The sequence below is a fragment of the Rattus norvegicus genome, chromosome 16, assembly GCF_036323735.1.
Source record: "Rattus norvegicus strain BN/NHsdMcwi chromosome 16, GRCr8, whole genome shotgun sequence".
Lineage (NCBI taxonomy): Eukaryota > Metazoa > Chordata > Mammalia > Rodentia > Muridae > Rattus > Rattus norvegicus.
This window is the reverse complement of record NC_086034.1, coordinates 36,898,503-36,924,883: the sequence shown is the minus strand read 5'-3', so window position 1 is coordinate 36,924,883 and position 26,381 is coordinate 36,898,503. Positions and strand designations below refer to the sequence as shown.

The window sequence follows — 26,381 nt, the reverse complement described above, 5'->3', positions numbered from 1 at the left end:
CATGAATCAGAGATAGGACAAATAAATGATTGACTTAGCCCGAGTTGCTGAATTTGAAAATGATATCATAATCAATTATGAAGAAGAATAATTTCATGTTTCTTTTCCCCAGAACCTCCATTCTCAGCAACTCTTCACACAGTAATTTATGCCAGTTCTTTTTTTTTACCGGCCCTCTTCGGTTCAAAATTGCAACTAAAAGAAAATAAATTCAATCTGTAAACATTTTGTACACATGCCATATTTTCAAGATATCTGTATTCTGTTGAGTATGCATATGTATAAGGTCCACATAATAGAATAAAACTCGTATTTTACTGGACATTGTTTGAATGGTGTATGTAACCATTCCAGAGTGGATACTGTGCTGGAAAATTCAAATGGAAAATAAGAAATCCAATTAGTATCATTGCCGACAAAAGGATCCATTGTCCCAAAATTCATTTTCTTAGAACTATTACCTTTTAAATTATGTAATACTTTTAAAATTTTCCCTTTTATTGAAAATAGATTATTTTCTCATATAATATACCCTTATATATTCATATATAAGGTGATTATATATTCACCTCTGTCTACTCCTCTCAATTGCTTCCTGCCTCTCCCTGTCTGGATCCACTCCTTTTCTGTCTCTCTTTAGAAAACAACTAGCATCTAAGAGGTAACAACTTAACTTTCTATGAGACACACCTCAGAAATCTTTCCTCAGATTCTTAGAGATTATCAGAGGTATGTTCAAAAACTAAATAATTCTTTCTACACCCCAGGATTTAAGACTAATATGGAATCTGGGAACTACTTCTCTTGAAATACAGTCAAATACAACAGCATCCCATTCTCCTGCCTCTCTGTAAAAGTAAGGAACAGACACTTGGGATAATCTTGCTCCAACATCACTTCTGTAGCTTAAGTTAAAGAGACCAGAACTTTGTAGACCATAAGTATACACATTTATTATGAGGAAACATACTGCAAAATTCAGTTGTATAGAATTTTAATGAGACTGAGCAATGAATTGATGAATAGTTTACACTACAGCAATACATAGCAATCTACTGAGGAATCAATATAACTATGGCTTGTCCCCAACAATGTCAAAACCAATGGGTAATCAGCAGCTTTCTACTACTAATGTTTTGGCTTGCTTAATATTATATTATATAAACATATATAATTAATATATATCTGAATGTATAATATAACATATTTATATACATTCTTCATTTAATTTTTAAATATATTTCATTTTTACCCCTTTGCCACATAATTTGAAGTCTTTAGGCTGGTGGGAACACACATTCCAGACAGCAGAATAGGTGACAATTTGAAAGATCTGTGTCTATCTTTGATTATTCTTTTTACAATGTTTTCCCCTTAAACAAATTTCTTGGGCATTAATTAGCCAATCTAGTGTAATCTATGTTGACACTAGTATGTCTCTTAAAGTGATTCTTCAGACTAATGCCTTATGGTCAGATATTACATCTTTGTTAAACACGCATGTAAAACAGACTTGTGTGTTTATTGTTTGAGTTTATTTCTGTGCTGTTTTTTATTCTACAAAAGTGAGACACTTCTCTAAAATGTCTACAGTGTACAGTGGGTACATTAAGAGTTACATGACGTGGTAGCTAGAAACATAAGTGTTTTCATACAATTTTACACAGACACTCATATACATAAATATTCATAGATATACAGAAGGAGAGAGGAAGAGAAATTGGACAAGTACATGGAATAATTGGAATATTCTTCATAGCAAATACTTATCAAAATTTTGTTTCATTCTGCCAAAGATGTAAGTTTTATCTGCCTGTTCATGATGCCAAGCAGTTTTCTCTAGGCATAACATTTTTGTGGCCAAGAATGCCTTTAAAGATTCCTATCTTTTGAAATTCTAATTTATTGCAATAGTTTTGGTATGGACTGCTTCTTAGGGGCTCATAGGTTAATGTGCTGTTCCCACTCTGAGTTATTAAGAAAGGGAAGCCTTAATCTAGCATGGAGATTAAATGCCATTGGGGCTTAGACAGGGCTTTTCAGAGTCGATTAGGATTAGGTATAGCTATTTGAGTGGGATACCTATGGTTCAGTATTGGTGATCCTATAAGAGGAGGATATATATACATTTCTACACACACATATATACATATACATGCATACATACATATTAATTTATATATATAAACACACACACACACATACACACACACACATGCTCTTCCTGTCACTCACCATTTAATGCTCTGTTTTGCCTTAGGACTTAGCCGGCATTAAGGCTATCATAAAATGTGACCCTTAGATCTTGTTACTCTTTGAACCAGGATCAATCTCTTATAACTTCTATAATAAAACATCCCAAATATTTTATTATAGCAATGAGAAATGAACTAATGCAATCAAACAAAACAATTTAGTGTTGATTATTATACAAATATGTAAAAACAATAGTTTGTCCATGTTCAAATATTGTCCTGTAAGTCAAACTCCTTAGAGTTTAACAGATAGAGTTTTACCATTACTGCCATTTGTTTTCAACTGCTTACGAGCATAGCATTCTATGTTATTATGATGATGCTATTTATTCTACCAGCTGACATATTTTATATTATACTAGCATCATATTTTTTCTTTTCTTAGCCCTTGCCAATTTTTAACTGCCATTGTTCTGTATTGCTAATATTATTAGAAACTATTTAAGGAAAAGCAATTTATTTTAAACTAGCTACTTGAGAAATGCAGAACAAGAACACAAAGTGAGCTTAGTTCAAACAAGTAACTTCAAGTATTATGATTAGCTAAGTGGATTAGCTTGCTATAATTAGATTATCTAAATTAAGAAACATGTGCACATTGTGCCTGTTAAATATTAAACAAGATTATTTGCCTTCCATAGATTTTCGTTTAAAACTAGTGGACAACTAATTTTCTCCTGGTCACTCTAGTAAGTAAATAAGGAATTTAGTAAACAACCCTTTATTAGAGAGTCTTATCAGCTCTTGGCCAAATCTTCCCACACATGTTACTCTAAGTTCACATCTTGACCGTGGGATTCAGAGCCATTTTTCCTCTTTAGCTTTCAACTGCGCAAACTCCCTTCTTTCATCACCAGGCAGCTTATGTAGGATCTTGTTCTTTTTCTGTAAGTGGCAGTTTTTGTCTTTTAAAGGTTATCTGCAATTTCCACAATATTTAACTTACTGTTACTTCATGTATCTTCACAAAATTATTCCAATGAATTTCTTCATTTGAGAACATTAATCCTGATTCTGGATTGAAAACGTAGGGAAGGTATGGTTTCTGACCACGACAGAGCTGCCACTGTCATCTGCGACAAGGAAGTTAGCCTCTGAACAAGTTTCAGTGTGTAAGAATGATGTTAACATCCAATTGACCCCAAATAAGGTTGAGCTATTCTAAGATGCTAAGCATTCAATTTTTTGTTATATCCTTAGAAAGGTGCATTATTAACATCAAATTAACTTGATTTAAGGAAAGTCATACTATTTATTAAATCCAAGGTCTTTTCATTATTTTTTGTATTTAGCTTTGAATAAATTAATGGTACTTCACAATGGAGGTTTTTTTCCCCATCTTTACTAACTTGGGTATTTCTTATTTAAATTTCAAATGTTATTTCATTTCCCGGTTCCCAGGCCAACATTCCCCTATCCCCTCTCCCTCCCCTTCTATGTGGGTGTCCCCTCTCCAAACTCCCCCCATTACCGCCCTCCCCCCAACAATCCCTTTCAGTTCACTGGGAGTCCAGCCATGGCAGGGCCAAGAGATTCCCCTTCCACTGGTGCCCTACTAGGCTATTCATTGCTACCTATGAGGTTGGAGCCCAGGTTCAGTCCATGTATAGTCTTTGGGTAGTGGCTTAGTCACTGGAAGCTGTGGTTGCTTGGCATTGTTGTTCATATGTGGCCTCAAGTCCTTTCAAGCTCTTTCAAACCTTTTTCTGATTCCTTCAACGGGGGTCCCGTTCTCAGTTCAGTGGTTTGTTGCTGGCATTCGCCTCTGTATTTGCCATATTCCGGCTGTGACTTTCAGGAGAGATATACATCCGGTTCCTGTCAGCCTGCACCTCTTTGCTTCATCCGTCTCGTCTAGTTTGGTGGCTGTATATGTATGGGCCATATGTGGGGCACGCTCTGAATGGCCTTCAGCCTCTGTTCTAAACTTTGCCTCCCTATTCCCTGCCAAGGGTATTATTGTTCCCCTTTTAAAGAAGGAGTGAGCATTCTCATTTTGGTCATCCTTCTTGAGTTTCATGTGTTCTGTGCATCTAGGGTAATTCAAGCATTTGGGCTAATAGCCACTTATCAATGAGTGCATACCATGTGTGTTTTTCTGTGATTGGGTTACCTCACTCAGGATGATATTTTCCAGTTCCAACCATTTGCCTATGAGTGTCATAGTCACGGTTTTTGATAGCTGAGTAGTATTCCATTGTGTAGATGTACCACATTTTCTGTATCCATTCCTCTGTTGAAGGGCATCTGGGTTCTTTCCAGCTTCTGGCTATTATAAATAAGGCTGCTATGAACATAGTGGGGCATGTGTCTTTGTTATATGTTGGGGCATCTTTTGGGTATATGCCCAAGAGAGGTATAGCTGGATCCTCAGGCATTTCAACGTCCAATTTTCTGAGGAACCTCCAGACTGATTTCCTAAATGGTTGTACCAGTCTGCAAACCCACCAACAATGGAGGAGTGTTCCTCTTTCTCCACATCCTCGCCAGCATCTGCTGTCACCTGAGTTTTTGATCTTAGCCATTCTGACTGATGGGAGGTGGAATCTCAGGGTTGTTTTGTTTTGCATTTCCCTTATGACTAAAGATGTGGAACATCTCTTTAGGTGTTTCTCAGCCATTCGGCATTCCTCAGCTGTGAATTCTTTGTTTAGCTCTGAACCCCATTTTTTAATAGGGTTATTTGTCTTCTGCAGTCTATCTTTGTGAGTTCTTTGTATATTTTGGGTATAAGCCCTCTATCACTTGTAGGATGGGTAAAGATCTTTTCCCAATCTGTTGGTTGCCGTTTTGTCCTAACAACAGTGTCCTTTGCCTTACAGAAGCTTTGCAGTTTCATGAGATCCCATTTGTCAATTCTTGATCTTAGAGCAAAAGTCATTGGTGTTTTATTCAGGCAATTTTCTCCAGTGCCCATGTGTTCAGGATTCTTCCCCAATTTTTCTTCTACTAGTTTGAGTGTATCTGGTTTGATGTGGAGGTCCTTGATCCACTTGGACTTAAGCTTTGTACAGGGTGATAAGCATGGATCGATCTGCATTCTTTTCTACATGCTGACCTCCAGTTGAACCAGCACCATTTGCTGAAAATGCTATTTTTTTCCATTGGATGGCTTTGGCTCCTTTATCAAAATTCAAGTGCCCATAGGCATGTGGGTTCATTTCTGTGTCTTCAATTCTGTTCCATTGGTCTATCTGTCTGTCTCTGTACAAATACCATACAGTTTTTATCACTATTGCTCTGCAATACTGCTTGAGTTCAGGGATAGTGATTCCCCCTGAAGTCCTTTCATTGTTGAGGATAGTTTTAGCTATCCTGGGTTTTTTGTTATTCCAGATGAATTTGCAAATTGTTCTGTCTAGCTCTCTGAAGAATTGGATTGGAATTTTGATGGGGATTGCATTGAATCTGTAGATCGCTTTTGGCAAAATGGCCATTTTTTACTATATTAACCCTGCCAATCCATGCACATGGGAGATCTTTCCATCTTCTGAGTCTTCTTCAATTTCTTTCTTCAGAGGCTTGATGTTCTTATCATACAGATCTTTCACTTGCTTGGTTAAAGTCACACCGAGGTATTTTATATTATTTGGGACTATTCTGAAGGGTGTCCTTTCCCTAATTTCTTTCCCGGCTTGTTTCTCTTTGTGTAGAGGAAGGCTACTGACTTATTTGAGTTAATTTTATACCCTGCCACTTTGCTGAAGCTCAAGTTCAGCTTGTTAAAAGTGTATTTCAGCCCTTCTCTTCATGTCTCAATTGAAGAGTCAACTGTATTGTAAATTCTGATTTTTTTTAAATTAGTGTTCTCTCATAGAATACACCCAACTGAAGCCTCCCCTCTCCCTCCATTCCTCCCCACTCACTCCCACCCCCACTTCTCTTCTCCTCCAGATCCACTGTTTTTCCATTTCTTCTCAAGACTACTACCTAGACCACAAAGAGAGATGGTATGCAAATTGGACACAGAACAATTATATAGGTACCTATATATGCAAGCCTACACTGAAACTTTCTTACCCACCACGAGTATGAATTCCCATGTACAGATATGCCCTGTGTCCTTAGTAGTCTGCCATTCTAGTGATCCCCATACTTACTCCCCCTGGCTACAGTTGTTTCTAACATTTGAGATACTTTAAAATTTCCACAATTATATGTGAATAGTATCACTTATCACATAAAAATATTTACATGGGCATAGATATTATCATTATTTAGTTATTTATTATGTGTATATGTGTGGGGGGCACACATGTGTCAAACTGAATGTGTATGTTTGGAGGTCAGTGGACAACTTGTGGGAGTTGGTTCTCTCAACCACGTGGGTTCTGGGAACCGAGTTCAGATTATCAGGCACATGCCTTTACTTTCTGAGTCCTCTTGCTGTCTGAACCATAGATCTTTTTTGTAAATGCCCTTTAGTTTCTAGTAAATTCTGATTTTTAAACGCATATAATTTTAATCAATGCTCATGGAGTTCCAACTTGCTGCTGAAATAAATTATAGCTCAAATAGGAAAGGGATACCTCCCAACAGCAGACATGGAACTAGAATTCATTATCTGTACCTACTGAGTCTATAAGGCAGCATAAAATAATGTTGAAGCATTCAATTACTGAATTGAAAAGTCTAAAAGTTTAGTAATGGTGAAGGTCTTTTTTTTCAGTTTTGGCTTGAATTTTGTACAATATTGCAAAAAGTATGGGAGGTTGATAAAGCTGTTATTTGTGATAGAAATTGTCTTATTAAGATGCTAGTATAAATGGTTGCAAGCAGCATGCATAGGAGCTTTTTTATGGCGTCTCATGTACCATAACTATCACTTTGTAGTTAAACTAAATCTATCATGGTTTCCATTACATACTTTCAAAAGTGAATTCATTTCAAAACTATTTTCAACTGACAGAGAATTGCATTGACTCTCCAACTCTTTCCTCCCTCCAGTTCCCCATGTTCCCTTCCCTCTAAACTCTCCCATGCCTCCCTATGCTCAAGAACAAAAGGTGTCAACTAAGTAATTTTTACTACTTATTAACAGTTTAGTCACTGCTCAAAATTTATGTTTTTTATTATGCTTTGAAATTTTATTATCAAGCAACTCGAGCCTATTTCAGGACTACATGTGGGCTTTTAGACAGAGGAGATTGAAATAACACTGTATGGCTCCCATAATATAGAAAACCCTTAGAGTCTTAACATGTGTCTGGGGATAGCAATTTTACAAAGTAAAACAAGCCAGTGGCATGTGCACTGTGGCTATAAGGTGTCTGCTAAGACAGCATCCTGATGCATTATGATCCGAGACTCACAGTATTTCTTGAGGAGAAACTCTGGGAAGATTGACTGGATGAGCAACAGTACATTTCTCAAGGTTCACATTTTAAGTTGTTACACAAAAGCATTCTGATTTTCACTTAATATTTGCTTCTCCTGACAGATTGAAAACAGATTTTTCAGTGTTATTTGCATTGACTATATAACTTATTTTATATAGTTAGCTAGACCTAAAGGTACAGACATACATTTTAAATTAACTAAACAAATTTTGTCACATAAATTATGAAAATATTTTTGTATTTTCTACTTGGAATGTGCTTGAAAATGAAGGCAGACTTTTAAAATAACTAATTTTAAGTAACTGTAGATGCATATGGATCTTAAGTAATTAATAGAAATTTTGAACATTTTGCACTTCATTTTCCTCAATGACGACGTCTTGACTATGATAAAATTTCACAGCCAGAAAACAATATTGAATTAGGACATTGGTTGATACAGATTTCACTAGGTAAAGGTGACCTCTTTTGTAAGCAGGTATGTGCATCTTCAGGTCTTTATAACTTTAGCACAAACGAAGAAAAAATTGGTCACAGCCACAGTCAAGTGCAGAGGTGTTTCATGGTAAGGATACCCTACATAGCAATAACATATTAATACTGTACCATTTTCAATAAAGTATATAAAATTGATTCTCTTTGGAGGCTTTGTGAATGTTTTATTTTAGATGTAGATGTTTTCTGAATGTATGTTGAATACCACACTAGTTCCTCACACTTATTACTTCTTCCATCAAACATGGTGCAAGAAAGAAAGAAAGCTTAGGTAAGGGGTGTCTCATTTTATTTACTGCTCCCTCTTCTATTTTGGTCAGATGTGTTTCCTTCCCTTCTGAAACTGTAATTTTTGATACCACTGCTTCCTGGGCCAATATTTACTTTAGGCACTCTTTGACAGTGAACCTCTGAAAATGATGTCATTTTACATATTCTTCTTCTGTTGGTTATATGCTGTGTGTTGTATACGTGTGTATGTGGTGAAGTGAAAGAGAGAGAGATAGGGAGAGAAAGAATCTGTGTTTGAATGTGTGCTTCTCTGTCTCTGTCTCTTTCTGTGTGTGTGTGTGTGTGTGTGTGTGTGTGTGGGTGTGGGTGTGGGTGTGTGTGAGTGTGTGTATGTGTGTGGGTGTGTGTATGTGTGTGTGTGTGGGTGTGTGTGTGCGTATGCATGTTCCTGCATGTGACTCCATGCACCGCAGGAGAGAGGAGGACGTTCGATGTTTTGCTCCATCATTCTCCTATTTATTTCATGGAAACAGGGTCTTTCACTGAACCTGGAACGACACTGGTAACCAGTAGTTCTCAGCAATCCTTTCATCTCCTTCTGGAGAACTAAGGTGTTATAGGTGTACATAGCCAATCTCAGGTGGTTTACATGGATGCTGGGAACCTCGCGGGTGTAGAAAGCGTTCTTACCTCCATATCTGGATTTTCAAGGGTGCTTTTTACTAAATATAAGAGTATGCATTTGCATGTTTTGATTGCTTGCTTTTATGGTCCTTATAGCATATTAGACTTTTTTTCCTTGTCTCCATGGTTTCATAAGACTAAGTTTAGTTTCCTCTGCAAGATACATATTTTTTTCTCATTTGCAGCTTTGAACATTTTTTTCTCTATTCTGTTTTCATAACTTTAATTATAGTGTGTCCTCTATTCGTTTTTTGAAATGGCTTTATTTGATTTATTTAGCTTTTTTAGTTTCTAAATTTATTCTATTTGAACAATTTATGAAATGTTTACCTATTAATTATTAAAATAAGTGATTCTGTTTTATTTTATTGTATATAACTTATTTCTCTGTTACTGCTTTGGAAGAACAGTAGGTCGTTTAAGAGGCTCAGTGGTATGTTCCTATAAACTCAGCATTTGAAAGATGGTACCAGGAAGGTCAGGTCTTCAATGTTGTGAGTTCCCAGCAAGCCTGAAGCACATGAGATACTGTTTGTAAGCAACAACTCCATCAAAAAACAAAAAACCACAAGTTCCAAGTACAATCATAGGTGCATACAGACACCCTACACCCCATATAAGCACTAACATAGACACACACACACACACACACACACACACACACACACACACTTAAAACACTCAAGAGACAGCAACAAGCATATCTAAACACAAGAAAATAAAGTATAAGCTCACTAGGAAATTCCCGTTCACTTGTGACAAAGGGAATTGAGAAAATTCAGTGATCTTTGAAATTTTGTTTTTGTATTAGAATCTTGTATTTCTATGGTGATTTTCTTTTCTTTTATAATTTCAATTATTCCTTTAGGATTTCTTTTTGAGTTTGGAAAGTTTTTAAAAATAAGTGAACTAATACCAGCTTAGCACACATGGATTAGATAATTTAAACTTTTGACACACTACGCTGCTAACATATGTTGATTGTCTTTGAAAAATTTGGAAAATTCTATCTTGAACACAGTAAAAAGTTCATAAGAAGATTCTAGATTCTGTTGATAATAGTCAACTTGGTTGACTTAGCAAAATACCTGAAAGTATGTGGCTTAAATAACAAATATTTATTTCTTGCATTTCTGAAGCTTGAAAAAGCAGGATGGTATTGTTGACTATGACATAGTAAGGATCATCCTCTCTGTGGCTCTATGTCTGTATCTCTGTCTCTCTCTTATCTCTATCTATCTATCTATCTATCTATCTATCTATCTATTAATCACCCATCATTATCTCTCTATGATCATACATAGGCATCTTCACATTATATCCCCCTTTTAACAGAAAAATAGTACATTTCTTTGTCTTCCTATCATAAGAAGTTTTTGAGGTTTTTACTTTGCTTTGCTTCTTATTTTGTGTTGCTGTTGTTTATTTGCTGTTGTTTTGAGACTGAATATCACTGTGGAGCTCTGAATGTCCTGGAACTCACTATGTAGATGGGGCTGGCCTTAAACTCCTAAAAAAAACATTCATTTCTATCTCTCTTGTGTTGAAAGTGTAGAATGTGCCACCATACGCAGATTAAAAGGGCTCCACATATCCTTGCACTGTGTGTGATTTGTTGGAGGGCATGGACATACATCTCTCTACATAGAGAAATTTTGTTTTTGTTATGGATGAAATTAAAATCTTCTATATGCTCAACAAATGCTCTAACACTGAGCTACGCTGACAGCTGAAAATATTTAATAATATTTAATAATTAATATTTATATAGTCCCCCTGTTTTTTTCTGTTTAAGCACTGTCCTGAGTGAGGTATTCAGAGAACCAAGCAGGTGTGAGTACAGTGTTCTGTAGCACCTGTGCTGATGGGTGAGGGGATTCAGAATTGCCCATCCCCACCTTATATTGTCTCATTCTTTCTCTTTTATGCTAATGGAAAATTTGTTACCCTTTGAAATTAAATATTGAGCTTTGAGCAATGGCAGTATCATACATAGCCCATGAGGTTTATCTGAGGCGTGATTACTGCTAATTGAAATTGAATCTTGAAAGCATGTTTATATCATTAATATTTTTCAGTGTTATTTTAGAAGCCAGGCATAAACATCATAAAGAATTGTCACAAAACAGACATCATAGTTTTTAATGGTGTGATTTATTTATGTATACACTTTTCCTTTCAAAAAAGGAAGATCTTATTCAGTTTTAAGAAAGTTTGAATGTGTGCAACCTTGAAAATCTATTCATTGTGAATTGAATTGATTGTGTAACAGAACTCAGAAAATACAGGTCAGCTAATGTGTTTCCATTAAACTACAGCACTTGATATGGCATAATTAAGCTCTCTTGCCTTTGTTGATTTTGTAGGTTGCTAACTAAGAGGTATCTAAAATGAGTTTTCTTGGGGGACCTAAAGACAAGATTTACCTAAAGTCACTAAAAATTGGATATATTCTCTTGTACTTTTCCCTGCAGATGGTGACATTTCTCTTTGTAATTCACAAAATAACTAAGTGACTATGAAAGAGGTAGTGAGAGTAGAGGAGGTCTGTTTGTATGATACATGTTAGAATACAAATCTCGTAGACATGTTTAAAATAATAACCCTTGAATATTTATTTCTAAGAAAGCACACTTTGAAGGCAGTTTACCTAAATGTGTGTAGACATTTTAGAGGATATAACTAAACATAACTCAAATATAATGCCTGCATCTTGTGATGAAAGTAAATATCCTGGCTTTTCAGAGTGGAGGAAGCATTCATAAGTGTCTCCCAATATACTCTCACTAAAATTAATGTTGGATGTTAGACTTTCATATATTCTAAAGCCTGAAGTTGACAGAATAGGGCACGGTAGTTTCTCTTTTGTTACTTTCATGCACTTTAATCCAAAAGAATATCTAAATACAATTACCAAAATAATGCTTCAGCTTCAGAGAAGTAAAAATTTTAAGAAAACTGTGATAAACTGAGATATTTGTTTAATAACTGTTAACTGTTTAGTGCGCACTGAACTCAGCACCATCTGTCATCTCCTGGGAAGTTGCTGAACAAGGACATGGCAACAAGTTTGGCCCTTCAGATGTCATAGTGAGGACAAAGAATTAAAGAGGAGGGGTGTAAGAGACTAGATGATGCATTATTATGTATTCAATGTTTGTTTCCTATCAGACTCACCAGGGATCTCCAAACCTACTAGATCAGAGTCCACAGGTGCATGTTGGACAGTTCAATTTTAACAAAATAGTTTTGATTTAATATGAGTTTTCTTCATCTCCCAGCATCATAAGCTCATATTTAATATCATAATTCAGGGAGTTTTATAATTATGCAATTTTAGGATGTAGAAAGTATGGCCAAATATTTACAGTTTATTAAGATATTTTCATTGAATCCACAATTATAAACAATCAGTAGATAACTATGAAGATATATCAATTAGATTGCATACTTTCACCTACAATTATGATAGAAATGTCACTTACAATAATCGACCTAGAAGGGAAATTGCTGTTTCAGTAAACTTCTCAGTCACTGCCTTAGCAATGTCCCAGAGAAAAGTTAGACAGATTAATTGATGACGTCTGTATATTTTAGTTTGGAAATGATCTTTTATGAGGAAATAGAGATTTCACAGTATATTTCCAAATTTCAATTTGAATGTACTTTAAGACTCATATTTTTTATTCTTAAGCCAACCAAATTACAATACTGGAAGGAGTTGCTTCATTATGTCTGCCATTCTCCATCTGAGGGTGGCAGAACATGCACCCCGTGCTTCTCAGAGCCTTGTAACTTAGCGATAGCAATGATGGACTCCAAACCTAAATTCTATAGGGATGTTAACAGTATAGAGAACAGTATATAAACAATCCATGGTGCTAGGAACATTGGAAGACAAGAGTTGAGTTGTAGAGGTTGAAATTACAGTGTAAAGATGCAGAGGAATTTGGCACCATGCATAAGGGTCCATTCACACATGGTTAGGTAGAAAGAGTAACTTTGGACAGACTTTATTACAGACTACTAGAGACTTTATTCTTCTCTCTGCCACAGGGCTGTATAGCTACAGTAACACTGTCCTCTTCCAGAGTCACTTTCTAATACCCAGTTCCATTGAAACAGCCTTTGAGTTTTTTCTTTTACTGTTTTCTTGCTGCTTCATTAATGAGCTGCTTTAAGGTGTCTTTCATCTTTTTCCTGGGTAGAAGTCTTTCCTTGACTTCCAAACTTTGCTCTTCCGATGGAGATATGCTTGCACTATGTTATAAAAGCCTTCTATATATTGACCTTCGTCTTGGTTCCTTAAAAGGAATTCCTCATCGTAACCACTCCCCAACTGCTTAGGTCCTCTGCTCCTCCTTGCACTGGATGAGGATGCTGTGGTAAAAGTTGGTGCCTCAACTTAGTATGGATATTAAAAAAAGAGGCTATTGGGAGAGGAGCAGAGTCAGCTTGTCTCCTGACTGCTAATATTGGGCATTCTGTTTGATTGTATTTTTATTTTTGTTTATCAGAGTTACCAGAATTTGTATAGGGGAATTTGTAAAAGGTCTATTAGTGCAAGATCTTCACATAGTACTGATATAGGGACTTACTGTCTGTAGAAGCTCGCATCTATAATCCAAGCCTGTGAGAGTGATGCAGAGGGATCCCTGAATTAAACCAAATTTAGAGTTTTTACCAACATGGTTTGTAGGAATATAATATTGATTCATACAAAATACAATGCTTGATTCTTTCTTATAAAAGATAATATAAGAATTTACCTTAATGAAGAGCTAATATAAAGGTAATATACATATTATATGTAATATATATAATATATTAAAATGTATATCTGATATACATTTTAATTCAGAGAGACCTTGAAATGATCCAAAAGGTAAATTTAACCTTAAAAGGAGAATGTTCGGAGGGTTGAGGCTGGAGTGAGCATGTGAGGAAGAACAGTGTTAATTTAGAAGTTGGCAGTTAAATTAGACACTTGTTGACTTCAAAGCTTAGTACAGATCCTGAACTTTTTTTTATCTTTTGCATTTATTTACATTATTTTTAATATTTTACATGTATTTTACCACGTGTGCACCTGTAAATTGTGTATGGACAACTTGTGGGAAGTCAGTTCTCTCCTTCTACTCATGTGGATCCTGGGGATCGAACTCAGGTCATCAGGCTTCGCAGCAAGCACCTTTACCCACTAAGCCACCTTACTGGCCCTAAAATGTGTGGTGATTTTTTTTCCTTTAACAATATCATCTATCATTAGCAATTCGTTCATGGATTTTTGTATTTATTTATTGGCCAGGGTGTCACGCTGTAGCCCAGATTATCATGGAACTCACTATGTAACTCAGGCTGGCCTTAGGAAGTGGTGTTCCTATTGTCTGCCTCCTAAGTGCTGGGAATACAGGTGTCAAACATCTGGTCAGGCTTTCTGTTAAGTTTTTAGTTTTAAATAAACTCAGCTATAGAGAGGTTGCAAGCTTCTCTCAGCCTGCTTCCTTTTTTTACTTATGTACATAGCGTGTAATGTGTAGAATTTATATATTTGCATAGAAATACATTCATACATGTACAAATCTGTCTCTTCCCTTCTCTTCCTGTTGGAGAATAAGTTGCAAAATTCATTGCTTTTTAAACTTTTCTTTTCTTTCCTTCCTTTTTATTTTTTGGAGACAAAGTATCACCCAAAACAGGCTGGCCCTGAACTATGTTTTCCAGAACATGATGCAAGCTGAACTTCCACTCTCTGAGTGCTGGGAATATAGGTTTTTCTCATCTTTTATACAGGTTCTTCCAAGAGGTTTTTTTTTTTTTTAAATCTTAACACTCGATACAAAATTTCACTGCTTGACCCAGTACAGGTACATCCATATATCCAACCAACGACCGGCATGCTGTAAGCACCCTGGCAGGAAGGCAGATGATAACCAGATTGCTTGAAACAGTGGACCCCCACCCCCACCCCAAAACTGCAACTCCCCCAAATGTCTCATGCTGGCAGGAGGAGGAGGCTGGGGCCCTGTGCCAACCAGAAGAGGAAGAGATTTCATGGTTCTGACAACTCGTCAGACCTCTTCAGAGGACACGGGGCAACGTGATGATGCCGGTGATGACTGCACCTTGAGCAAGAGGGACTGCTTATGTATGGCTGCCCCTTGTCTTCTATTTTTTTTAAAATTTATTTAATACTTAATAATAATTCTTTGGTTTCCGGGCAAACATCACCCTCCCCCCTTCCCCCTCCCCTTCCTTATGGGTGTTCCCCTCCCAACCCTCCCCCCATTGCCACCCTCCCCCCAACAGTCTAGTTCACTGGGGGTTCAGTCTTAGCAGGACCCAGGGCTTCCCCTTCCACTGGTGAACTCTCAATCCAAAATATCTATGCCCCAAATAAAAGGGCACCTACATATGTAAAAGAAACCTTACTAAAGCTCAAAACACATATTGCACCTCACACAATAATAGTGGGAGATTTCAACACCCCACTCTCATCAATGGACAGATCATGGAAAAAGAAATTAAACAGAGACGTAGACAGACTAAGAGAAGTCATGAGCCAAATAGACTTAACGGATATTAATAGAGCATTCTATCCTAAAGCAAAAGGATATACCTTCTTCTCAGCTCCTCATGGTACTTTCTCCAAAATTGACCATATAGTTGGTCAAAAAACGGGCCTCAACAGGTACAGAAAGATAGAAATAATCCCATGCGTGCTATCAGACCACCACGGCCTAAAACTGGTCTTCAATAACAATAAGGGAAGAATGCCCACATATACTTGGAAATTGAACAATGCTCTACTCAATGATAACCCAGTCAAGGAAGAAATAAAGAAAGAAATTAAAAACTTTTTAGAATTTAATGAAAATGAAGGTACAACATACCCAAACTTATGGGTCACAATGAAAGCTGTGCTAAGAGGAAAACTCATAGCGCTGAGTGTCTGCAGAAAGAAACAGGAAAGAGCATGTCAGCAGCTTGACAGCACACCTAAAAGCTCTAGAGCAAAAAGAAGCAAATACACCCAGGAGGAGTAGAAGGCAGGAAATAATCAAACTCAGAGCTGAAATCAACCAAGTAGAAACAAAAAGGACCATAGAAAGAATCAACAGAACCAAAAGTTGGTTCTTTGAGAAAATCAACAAGATAGATAAACCCTTAGCCAGACTAACGAGAGGACCCAGAGAGTGTGTCCAAATTAACAAAATCAGAAATGAAAAGGGAGACATAACTACAGATTCAGAGGAAATTCAAAAAATCATCAGATCTTACTATAAAAGCCTATATTCAACAAAACTTGAAAATCTACAGGAAATGGACAATTTCCTAGACAAATACCAGGTACCGAAGTTAAATGAGGAACAGATAAACCAGTTAAACAACCCCATAACTCCTAAGGAAATAGAAGCAGTCATTAAAGGTCTCCCAACCAAAAAGAGCCCAGGTCCAGACGGGTTTAGTGCAGAATTCTATCAGACCTTCATAGAAGACCTCATACCAATATTATCCAAACTATTCCACAAAATTGAAACAGATGGATCACTCCCGAATTCCTTCTACGAAGTCACAATTACTCTTATACCTAAACCACACAAAGACCCAACAAAGAAAGAGAACTTCAGACCAATTTCCCTTATGAATATCGACGCAAAAATACTCAATAAAACTGGCAAACCGAATCCAAGAGCACATCAAAACAATCATCCACCATGATCAAGTAGGCTTCATCCCAGGCATGCAGGGATGGTTTAATATATGGAAAACCATCAACGTGATCCATTATATAAACAAACTGAAAGAACAAAACCACATGATCATTTCATTAGACGCTGAGAAAGCATTTGACAAAATTCAACACCCCTTCACGATAAAAGTCCTGGAAAGAATAGGAATTCAAGGCCCATACCTGAACATAGTAAAAGCCATATACAGCAAACCAGTTGCTAACATTAAACTAAATGGAGAGAAACTTGAAGCAATCCCACTAAAATCAGGGACTAGACAAGGCTGCCCACTCTCTCCCTACTTATTCAATATAGTTCTTGAAGTTCTAGCCAGAGCAATCAGACAACAAAAGGAGGTCAAGGGGATACAGATCGGAAAAGAAGAAGTCAAAATATCACTATTTGCAGATGATATGATAGTTTATTTAAGTGATCCCAAAAGTTCCACCAGAGAACTACTAAAGCTGATAAACAAATTCAGCAAAGTGGCTGGGTATAAAATTAACTCAAATAAATCAGTAGCCTTCCTCTACACAAAAGAGAAACAAGCCGAGAAAGAAATTAGGAAAACGACACCCTTCGTAATAGACCCAAATAATATAAAGTAACTCGGTGTGACTGTAACCAAGCAAGTAAAAGATCTGTACAATAAGAACTTCAAGACACTGAAGAAAGAAATTGAAGAAGACCTCAGAAGATGGAAAGATCTCCCATGCTCATGGATTGGCAGGATTAATATAGTAAAAATGGCCATTTTACCAAAAGCGATCTACAGATTCAATGCAATCCCCATCAAAATACCAATCCAATTCTTCAAAGAGTTAGACAGAACAATTTGCAAATTCATCTGGAATAACAAAAAACCCAGGATAGCTAAAACTATCCTCAACAATAAAAGGACTTCAGGGGGAATCACTATCCCTGAACTCAAGCAGTATTACAGAGCAATAGTGATAAAAACTGCATGGTATCGGTACAGAGACAGACAGATAGACCAATGGAATAGAATTGAAGACCCAGAAATGAACCCGCATGCCTATGGTCACTTGATTTTTGACAAAGGAGCCAAAACCATCCAATGGAAAAAAGATAGCATTTTCAGCAAATGGTGCTGGTTCAACTCGAGGGCAACATGTAGAAGAATGCAGATCGATCCATGCTTATCACCCTGTACAAAGCTTAAGTCCAAGTGGATCAAGTACCTCCACATCAAACCTGATACACTCAAACTAATAGAAGAAAAACTAGGGAAGCATCTGGAACACATGGGCACTGGAAAAAATTTCCTGAAAAAAACACCAATGGCTTATGCTCTAAGATCAAGAATCGACAAATGGGATCTCATAAAACTGCAAAGCTTCTGTAAGGCAAAGGACACTGTGGTTAGGACAAATCAGCAACCAACAGATTGGGAACAGATCTTTACCAATCCTACAACAGATAGAGGCCTTATATCCAAAATATACAAAGAACTCAAGAAGTTAGACCGCAGGGAGACAAATAACCCTATTAAAAAATGGGGTTCAGAGCTAAACAAAGAATTCACAGCTGAGGAATGCCGAATGGCTGAGAAACACCTAAAGAAATGTTCAACATCTTTAGTCATAAGGGAAATGCAAATCAAAACAACCCTGAGATTTCACCTCACACCAGTGAGAATGGCTAAGATCAAAAACTCAGGTGACAGCAGATGCTGGCGAGGATGCGGAGAAAGAGGAACACTCCTCCATTGTTGGTGGGATTGCAAACTGGTACAACCATTCTGGAAATCAGTCTGGAGGTTCCTCAGAAAATTGGACATTGAACTGACTGAGGATCCAGCTATACCTCTCTTGGGCATATACCCAAAAGATGCCCCAACATATAAAAAAGACACATGCTCCACTATGTTCATCGCAGCCTTATTTATAATAGCCAGAAGCTGGAAAGAACCCAGATGCCCTTCAACAGAGGAATGGATACAGAAAATGTGGTACATCTACACAATGGAATATTACTCAGCTATCAAAAACAACGGCTTTATGAAATTCGTAGGCAAATGGTTGGAACTGGAAAATATCATCCTGAGTGAGCTAACCCAATCACAGAAAGACATACATGGTATGCACTCACTGATAAGTGGCTATTAGCCCAAATGCTTGAATTACCCTAGATGCCTAGAACAAATGAAACTCAAGACGGATGATCAAAATGTGAATGCTTCACTCCTTCTCTAAAAGGGGAACAAGAATACCCTTGGCAGGGAAGAGAGAGGCAAAGATTAAAACAGAGACTGAAGGAACACCCATTCAGAGCCTGCCCCACATGTGGCCCATACTAATACAGCCACCCAATTAGACAAGATGGATGAAGCAAAGAAGTGCAGACCGACAGGAGCCGGATGTAGATCGCTCCTGGGAGACACAGCCAGAATACAGCAAATACAGAGGCGAATGCCAGCAGCAAACCACTGAATTGAGAATAGGACCCCCGTTGAAAGAATCAGAGAAAGAACTGGAAGAGCTTGAAGGGGCTCGAGACCCCATATGTACAACAATGCCAAGCAACCAGAGCTTCCAGGGACTAAGCCACTACCTAAAGACTATACATGTACTGACCCTGGACTCTGACCTCATAGGTAGCAATGAATATCCTAGTAAGAGTACAGATCCTGAACTTAAAGTACAAGTTGCATTGGGGAATACATATTATAAACAAAAGGTATTAATTATCAGAATGCAACATAGAACCCACTTGCTATGTTACTTTTGACAAAGAACCATATTTCAGAATGTCTTTTCTCAGTTCCCTTAAGGTTATAAGTATACTCTAGCTATGCCTCATATTTTTCTCACTTGAATTTGTTAATCAGAGCTGAAAATATTAGTTTTCCAATTATCATTTTTTAAAGAAGAAAAATATGTAATTTTTGCAAAACAAAACCCCCAAAGCAACAAAAACAAAAACAAAACAGAGAAACAAAAATATGCAACCAATTTTTTTCATAATATAATTTTTTGTAACAAGGATTTTTTTTCCTTTTTGCCTGCAGTTTTTGCCTCCAACAGACAAGTAACATGCTGTGATTTTCATGATCCATGTTTCAAGGTAGTAAAAATATCCTTTCCTCTCAATGACAGCAATTCTTTGAAATCTTCAAATCATTAGTTACCTTTGAGTTAATGGAAGAAAAATATATTTTGTTTAAGTATCTGCTTTAGGTTTTGTTAAAGGAACAGAAATGATAGAATGAACACACATTTATATGTATAAGTATATTCATATATGTTTAATTTGGTTTGTGTGTATTTCAGGACTGACCAATTAGAATTATATAACTCATTTAGGGCATTATGGGCCCATTGCCTTGTGACATATCCACAATATGATTTTGGCAAAGTCTCAGAGAGGAAGAGAGGACAGAAGCCCATGAGAGCCATGTGTCTTGGAAGTAGGCTGTGAGATTGAGTCTTTTGAAAAGAAAGCTAAGTTCTTCATTATAATACTTCAAGTCTCTGTTAAGAAAATTGGCATTTAAAAATCTTACTCAGATTCAATAGCAAAATAAAAAATAAGATGAAATTACCTACTGCATAGTACCGTTTTCTTTAGAGTATATAAACAACATTCTCAAGTTTACTAGCTGCTACTAGGAAGCCTGAAGTGAAAATGATCTTAGAAGTCAAATAAAAGCTTTGAAGTTGAATGTAATAGGAACTTAAGGACGTGTTTGCAATTGGGATGGAGAGATGGCTCAGTTGCTCTGAGCCCTTTTTTGAAAAGAAATGAAGGAATGGTGGATCTGTGAGGGGAGGGAAGTGAGTAGGATGACTGTTGAATTTACCAGTTCTTCTAATTTTAAAGCTTAGCCCAGTCTCTGGTACACTATAATTGATGAATATTCATGGAATAAATTAATGAATTTTCAACCATCTATCATAGAATAAATTCTGCTTCCTCAAGTATGAGTCTGAATATTCTATGTCTAGTTTTTTTTCAATATCCATACTCCTTTGTAGGATTATCATTGCTGTCAGTTGTGAATGTGTAGATATAGAATCTTTTCCTATGTGATTTTAACTCCACTGAAACAAGATCATGAGGAAAAATTTTAAGCCTTTAAAGTAAGGTAGAGTGAAAGGAACGTCAATTCACTGCTTATAGGACAAGCCTGATTCTTTCATCTTCTGGGCTCCAGCTTATGCTATCTCCTACTTGACAGATGGTCTCCGTGGAATGTTTGTCCCTATATATCTATTTATCAACTCTCCGGATAAAGGCTAAACTTCACACACAAGAGAGCAGGTTGAGAAGGTCAGAGTTTCCACTTTTTCCCTCCTAAACTTTTCCTGTTCTATAGCAGAGAGAGAGAAAGTAGACAATTTCTACATTGTTTATAGTGTTGCGAATGATTTTTTTAAAACTAAAAAATGGTTACCAAATGTTATTATCCTCACTTACCTATGGCATATCCTTCTTTTCTGTTTTTACCCATTAAGAAAAACTAAAAAGATTGAATTTATAAATCATATATTGATGAGAATAGGGTTTTTAATAATTTTATAGGGTATAATTAAATGATTGTATTTTATGTTTAACAGTGCCTTGGTGATTAGTGGACATATACTAATCTAGTCAGGTATAAACTCCTGGTTAGATTTTTGTCTCTGTTAATACAAATGTCTTTTCCAATTTTTTCTAACATGTAAAATATAATAACAGCATACTAGTTTTTAATTCTTTAGTTTATTACTAAGGCAAGTTTTGTTGTTGGTTCTTTTACAACATAAGATTTAAGCTATTCCTTTCTCAATGTGTTGCATATGAAGAAATATGTGCTTCATAAATACCTATGAATAACCCAGTGAGTAAATGCACCGTTGCAGTTCTTAGCATTGTCTAAATATCTTACTAAAAATGGTATATGATGTAACTCTTTTAGAAATATGTGCAGATTAATTTTTTAAAATTATACCAAAATTTTTTGAAGAATTTCCTCCTGGGACAGTTTCTTAGATATGCTTCCATGAAGTTGAATTTTCCAGCCAATAAGATGACTAATTATGGTATACAACATAATGCTTGTTACAATGAAAACTGGTAATAACTCTACTTCATGGCAACCAGGAAGTGAGAATCGTATATAAGCATTGTCATTATTTTTGTAATTATTATTTATATTGCACATGGTCTCAGGGGAGAGACAGAGGAGAATGAACCTGAAATATAGTGACACCCCTGTTGATGATTGTGCACAGCAGTTCAGTGCATTCTTAAGGCCCAGAGAAACCAATGTGTCTCATGAAGAAGAAAAGAGACTGTAGGATGCTAGAATACATTTTAGGGTTTGGAATGGAGCGAAATCCTTTCCCTAACTTAACATTACAAACTCTGTAGTCAGGTGTGTGACGCTAAGGCATTCGTTGAGTAGGAGACACTCTATGAGGCTAGCTCCCTCCTCTCATTCTTCCCATCTTTTATTTTCAGAAAAGTCAGAGCTTGTGGTTTATTTCCCCGTTCATCTGTGATATCTGTATGCCAGCACCTTCCAACCAACCACATATGCAAATACAAAGATTTTCAGTTCAGATTTCAAGTTACTTCAATTTTAGTTCAACTAACACAGGTTATTCTGGTTAATCCTGCTTCAGTCTTTCATAGTGAAAAATCAGAGTTTATTTAATATTCACCCATTAAGAATCCTGAGGAAGACCCCTGTGGAGATTTTTTATTAACTGGTCTCTGGATGCTGCTGGTACAAATACTCTTATTCAAGAATGTAGTTCTATTCCTTTCAACCAGTGGTCAATAGTAGATGCAATAGTCTTGACCAGTGGAGAATATTGGAAGCAATATTTACCTCAGCACTTCTTTTTCTAATTAATTTGCATACAATAGTCAACATGTTAAATTGTATGACAATGTTCATACAACCATCTTGCAAATGGCATGGTTACTGTATTATTCCATGTATGTGTATTATAACCAAATGTTCTAACCACATAGGCAGTACATATATTAACAATAAACATCCAGTGCTTTTATTTTTCTAAAAAAGTATTGTTTTTCAATTTTACATATTTAAAGGATGTCAATTAATCCATAATAATGTGTTATCAAATACGTAAATATTGAAAGAGAAGAAATTTTTGTTTGATAGTCATACTAATTGTTCTCTGCACACTTACAATAAATTCGTGCAAACAGTTACAACCATTATCATATCTATCCACTATCTATCTATGCACCCATATGTATGTATAAAATATACCATATCTGATATATATTTATTTATTTATACAAATTCATAAATCAATTTAAAATTATTCTCCTCTAAAATTCTACCTTCTGATTTCTCAATTATTATTTCTTCATTAGTTTAAGAACTTTTTGTTTGTTTTTAAGTGTATTTTTGTGTTGGTATCACCCTGTGGTAATTTCAGTTTTCTTTGGGAGCTACACTATGAAGGTGGGGCAATGAGATAATGTTTTGGTCTCCATGAATTTTCAAGTTCTGCTGCACTGGCACTAGGATTCTTAATTGCAATGAATAGAGTTGATAGATGATAAAATGGATGTAAAAATACTTAAAAATAGTGAAAGGGAAAATTTACACATATTTCACATTCGATTTTCAACCTCTTCATAACCAATTTCAATACTACAGTCTTATATAATCTTTTGGTTTTTCAAATAGTGTTTCCTCTGTGTAGCTCTGACAGTTCTGGAATTTGCTTTGTAGACCAGGTAGTCCTCAAATTTAGAGATTCACCTATCTGTGGTTGAGTCCTGGGATTAAAGGCACATTCCCCAATTCTCAGCTTTTAATTCTATGTCTCGAGTAGAGGAATGGGATGAACAGGGTCTTGTAAATATTCAGACACAAGTGTTTCTACACCACGTGTTAAGCTTATTATCTTGTGGAATACATTTCTGTTTCTTCCATTAGTTAAACTGGTACTTACCAGCCAAAGTCCTTACCTGCTGATGTGACTCTAGCATGTCTCTGTAAAATCTTTAATTAATTCATTTATTTATTCACTTTATATTCCAATTACCCAGCAGTCTTTTCCCAGTCTCACCCTTACAAATCCCTTCCTGATCACCTACACTTCTCACAAGAGAAGGGGAAGTCCCTCCCCATCTCACCTGGGACATCCAGTTGCAGCAGGATTGAGCACTTCTTTTCCCACTGAGGCTCAACCAGACAGTCCAGTTAGGAGAAAGGGATCCAATGGCAGCCTCTGCTCCAATTAGTAGGGAACCTATATGAAGATCAAGCTATCCATCTGCTACAAAAGCGTATGGGCATAGGTCTAGCCCCTGGGTGGTGTTCGGTTGGTGAGTCAGACTCTGTGAGCCGTCATATTGAAGTAATGGCCAACCAGTGACTGACCCAATTTACATGAGTCACATCTCATCTAAGAGAGCCCATCTCTGACACTGTTAATGATACTGTGCTATGCATGCATACAGGAGCCTGGCAGAACTGTGTTCTGAGAGGCTTCAGTCAGCAGCACATGGAAACATGGAGATACCCAACAGCCAAACATTAGAATGTCTTCAAGAAGTCTTGTGGAGGGAGGGGTCAGGAAGAATTTAGCTAACTTGGAGGGGTCAAGGGCATCACAAGAAGACCTATAAATTTTGTAAATTCTTTATCATCTCTTCCATCAAATGATAGTATTGTGTTCCTTCATCTTAAATGGAATCCAGGTCAGCTGTAACAGATAAAGTCCAATAATGTGATGATATTTGAATATGGCAGCCAAGGGAGAAAGGGCATGTTGCATCTTAGGGTTGTTTATTTTCAGGTTGCTAAGGAACCAGATAGCTATCTAACTGTGGCCATGTTTCAAATACAGGTCTCAAGAAGAAAGCATGTGCATGTATTCCTTGTAGCAAGGACCTACTCCTAAGGCCTACTGTCACTTTTATCCCTGGTCTATCTTCTTATTCCCATACAGCACCCTCTTAAGAAGAAGAGAAAAGTCATCTCTACCAAGCTTCATCAGCACTCTGGACCACAAAATCTTTGAAGTAATGACAGGAGCTTTGAACAGGACATTAGTGCAGTGGGATCAGTCAGAACACACACCAATTGCTTTAAGAAAACTTGTCTTTTCTAGATTTGTGAAAAGACAGTGGTTTGTTTTTTGTTTGCTTATAAAATCATGGATGATGTGCTAGTGAGAATGGTAGGTTGAGGAGCCCCTCCTGGTTTAGTCCTGGCTGACAGTGTAGTTCTTAGGTTCTAAATGTTTATTTTCGTGCCAATTTTGAGGCTACAACAATTTTCTTTATTACTCAAAATAGTAATTGAGGATTATAATTCAGATGTAATCAGAGGGAAAATAACTACAAATGGCAGTTTGACTATGTTAGGTTTCTATTGTGCTATTAGAAATAATTCTCGCCTGATATATAATTCTCCCAAGATTTAGTCTAAGGATAATCACATAGGGCTAAAATACAACACTTTGCTGATAAATGGTTGTATAGAAATTTATTATAGTTGCTGCATGTGTTTCTGAGCTTTAATCACTTTTGAAAGTTTATATATATATGATACAAAATAATAATTTAGTGTTAGAATGTAAAGTCTAATAATCAAATTAGTATGCTTGGCCTTTCTTTTTCTTAAACTTAATGTTTTTCTGTGCTGGGAAATTTCAAGTTCTTCTATTCTTATTCTTTCTGAAACTACAATAAAATGTTGAAAGCTGTCGTGACCTGGCTGTGACAGAGTCTCAGTCCTACTCCCTGTCTGACCTAGTTTTACCTACCTTTCCCTTCACTCAGTTTAGTCTCTAATGATCACTATTCTACCTTTTATATCTGCGAATTAAAATTTTAAAATACTCTACTCCTGAGTTGATTCTCTGTGCACTCCGGAATGAGCTGTGACAAAGTAGGTCACCAAAGAAAAGAAAAAAAGCAGCAAAGATATTCCTTCTTTTTTAAAAAAATATTTCTTTGATTTATCAATTGTTTTGTCCTCTATTATTGTACTTGAATTACTTCATTTCTTCTGAACTTTTATATGAATATGTGTTACTCATCTCAAATGCAACTTTCAAGTTTGCAGTTTGACTTTGATCCTTAACATAGGAAGCCTGTGTTGCACTAAGCAGAAACATATAATTATGTAAATCTTATGATTATTATTGAAATAGATGATTTATACTGTTATTCAATCTTGAGAAAAAATTGTATTTCAGCACACTGCTTAGATAGCTTAAGATAAGTCCCTCCTGTGTTTTGAAAATTTCTGTTTATCTGGGAACATCTTGAATTTACATTAAGAAAGTTAAGTCTACTTTACTAAATGTTCAAATGGTTTTGAGAGAGAAATGGGACATCTGCTTTTTATGCATAAGAGCATCTCAGCAGGTCCTCAGCAAGAAAGCAGAAGGTTACTATGAAAGGAATGATTGTGCACGACAGAGGAAATATGGAGAGAATACTTAAGCTGTTTTGAATACAAAATTAGTCTAGCAGAAAGCAAAAGGAATGCAGACTTGCATGTAAGGTCGTTATAATAGTGATCAAGGCTGAAACTCAAGACAATTAAGTAGTGCCCCAGGACTGACAGGGCACTTAAGAACATTTCTGAAGCTCTATCTATCCGTCCACTCAAGAGAATGAAATTGGCGGCAGTTTGG

At 36.4% G+C, this 26,381-nt stretch overlaps 1 protein-coding gene and 1 non-coding gene across 3 annotated transcripts in view; one reads left to right on the top strand and one right to left on the bottom strand.

Moving 5' to 3' along the window:
- Galntl6 (polypeptide N-acetylgalactosaminyltransferase-like 6) overlaps window positions 1-26,381 on the bottom strand; it is a 1,251,036-nt gene that overhangs the window by 529,826 nt on the left and 694,829 nt on the right. The window lies entirely within an intron of this gene.
- Window positions 10,971-11,109, top strand: LOC120097640 (U4 spliceosomal RNA). The gene has a single exon (XR_005495188.1). It is a non-coding gene; the product is annotated as a U4 spliceosomal RNA (small nuclear RNA).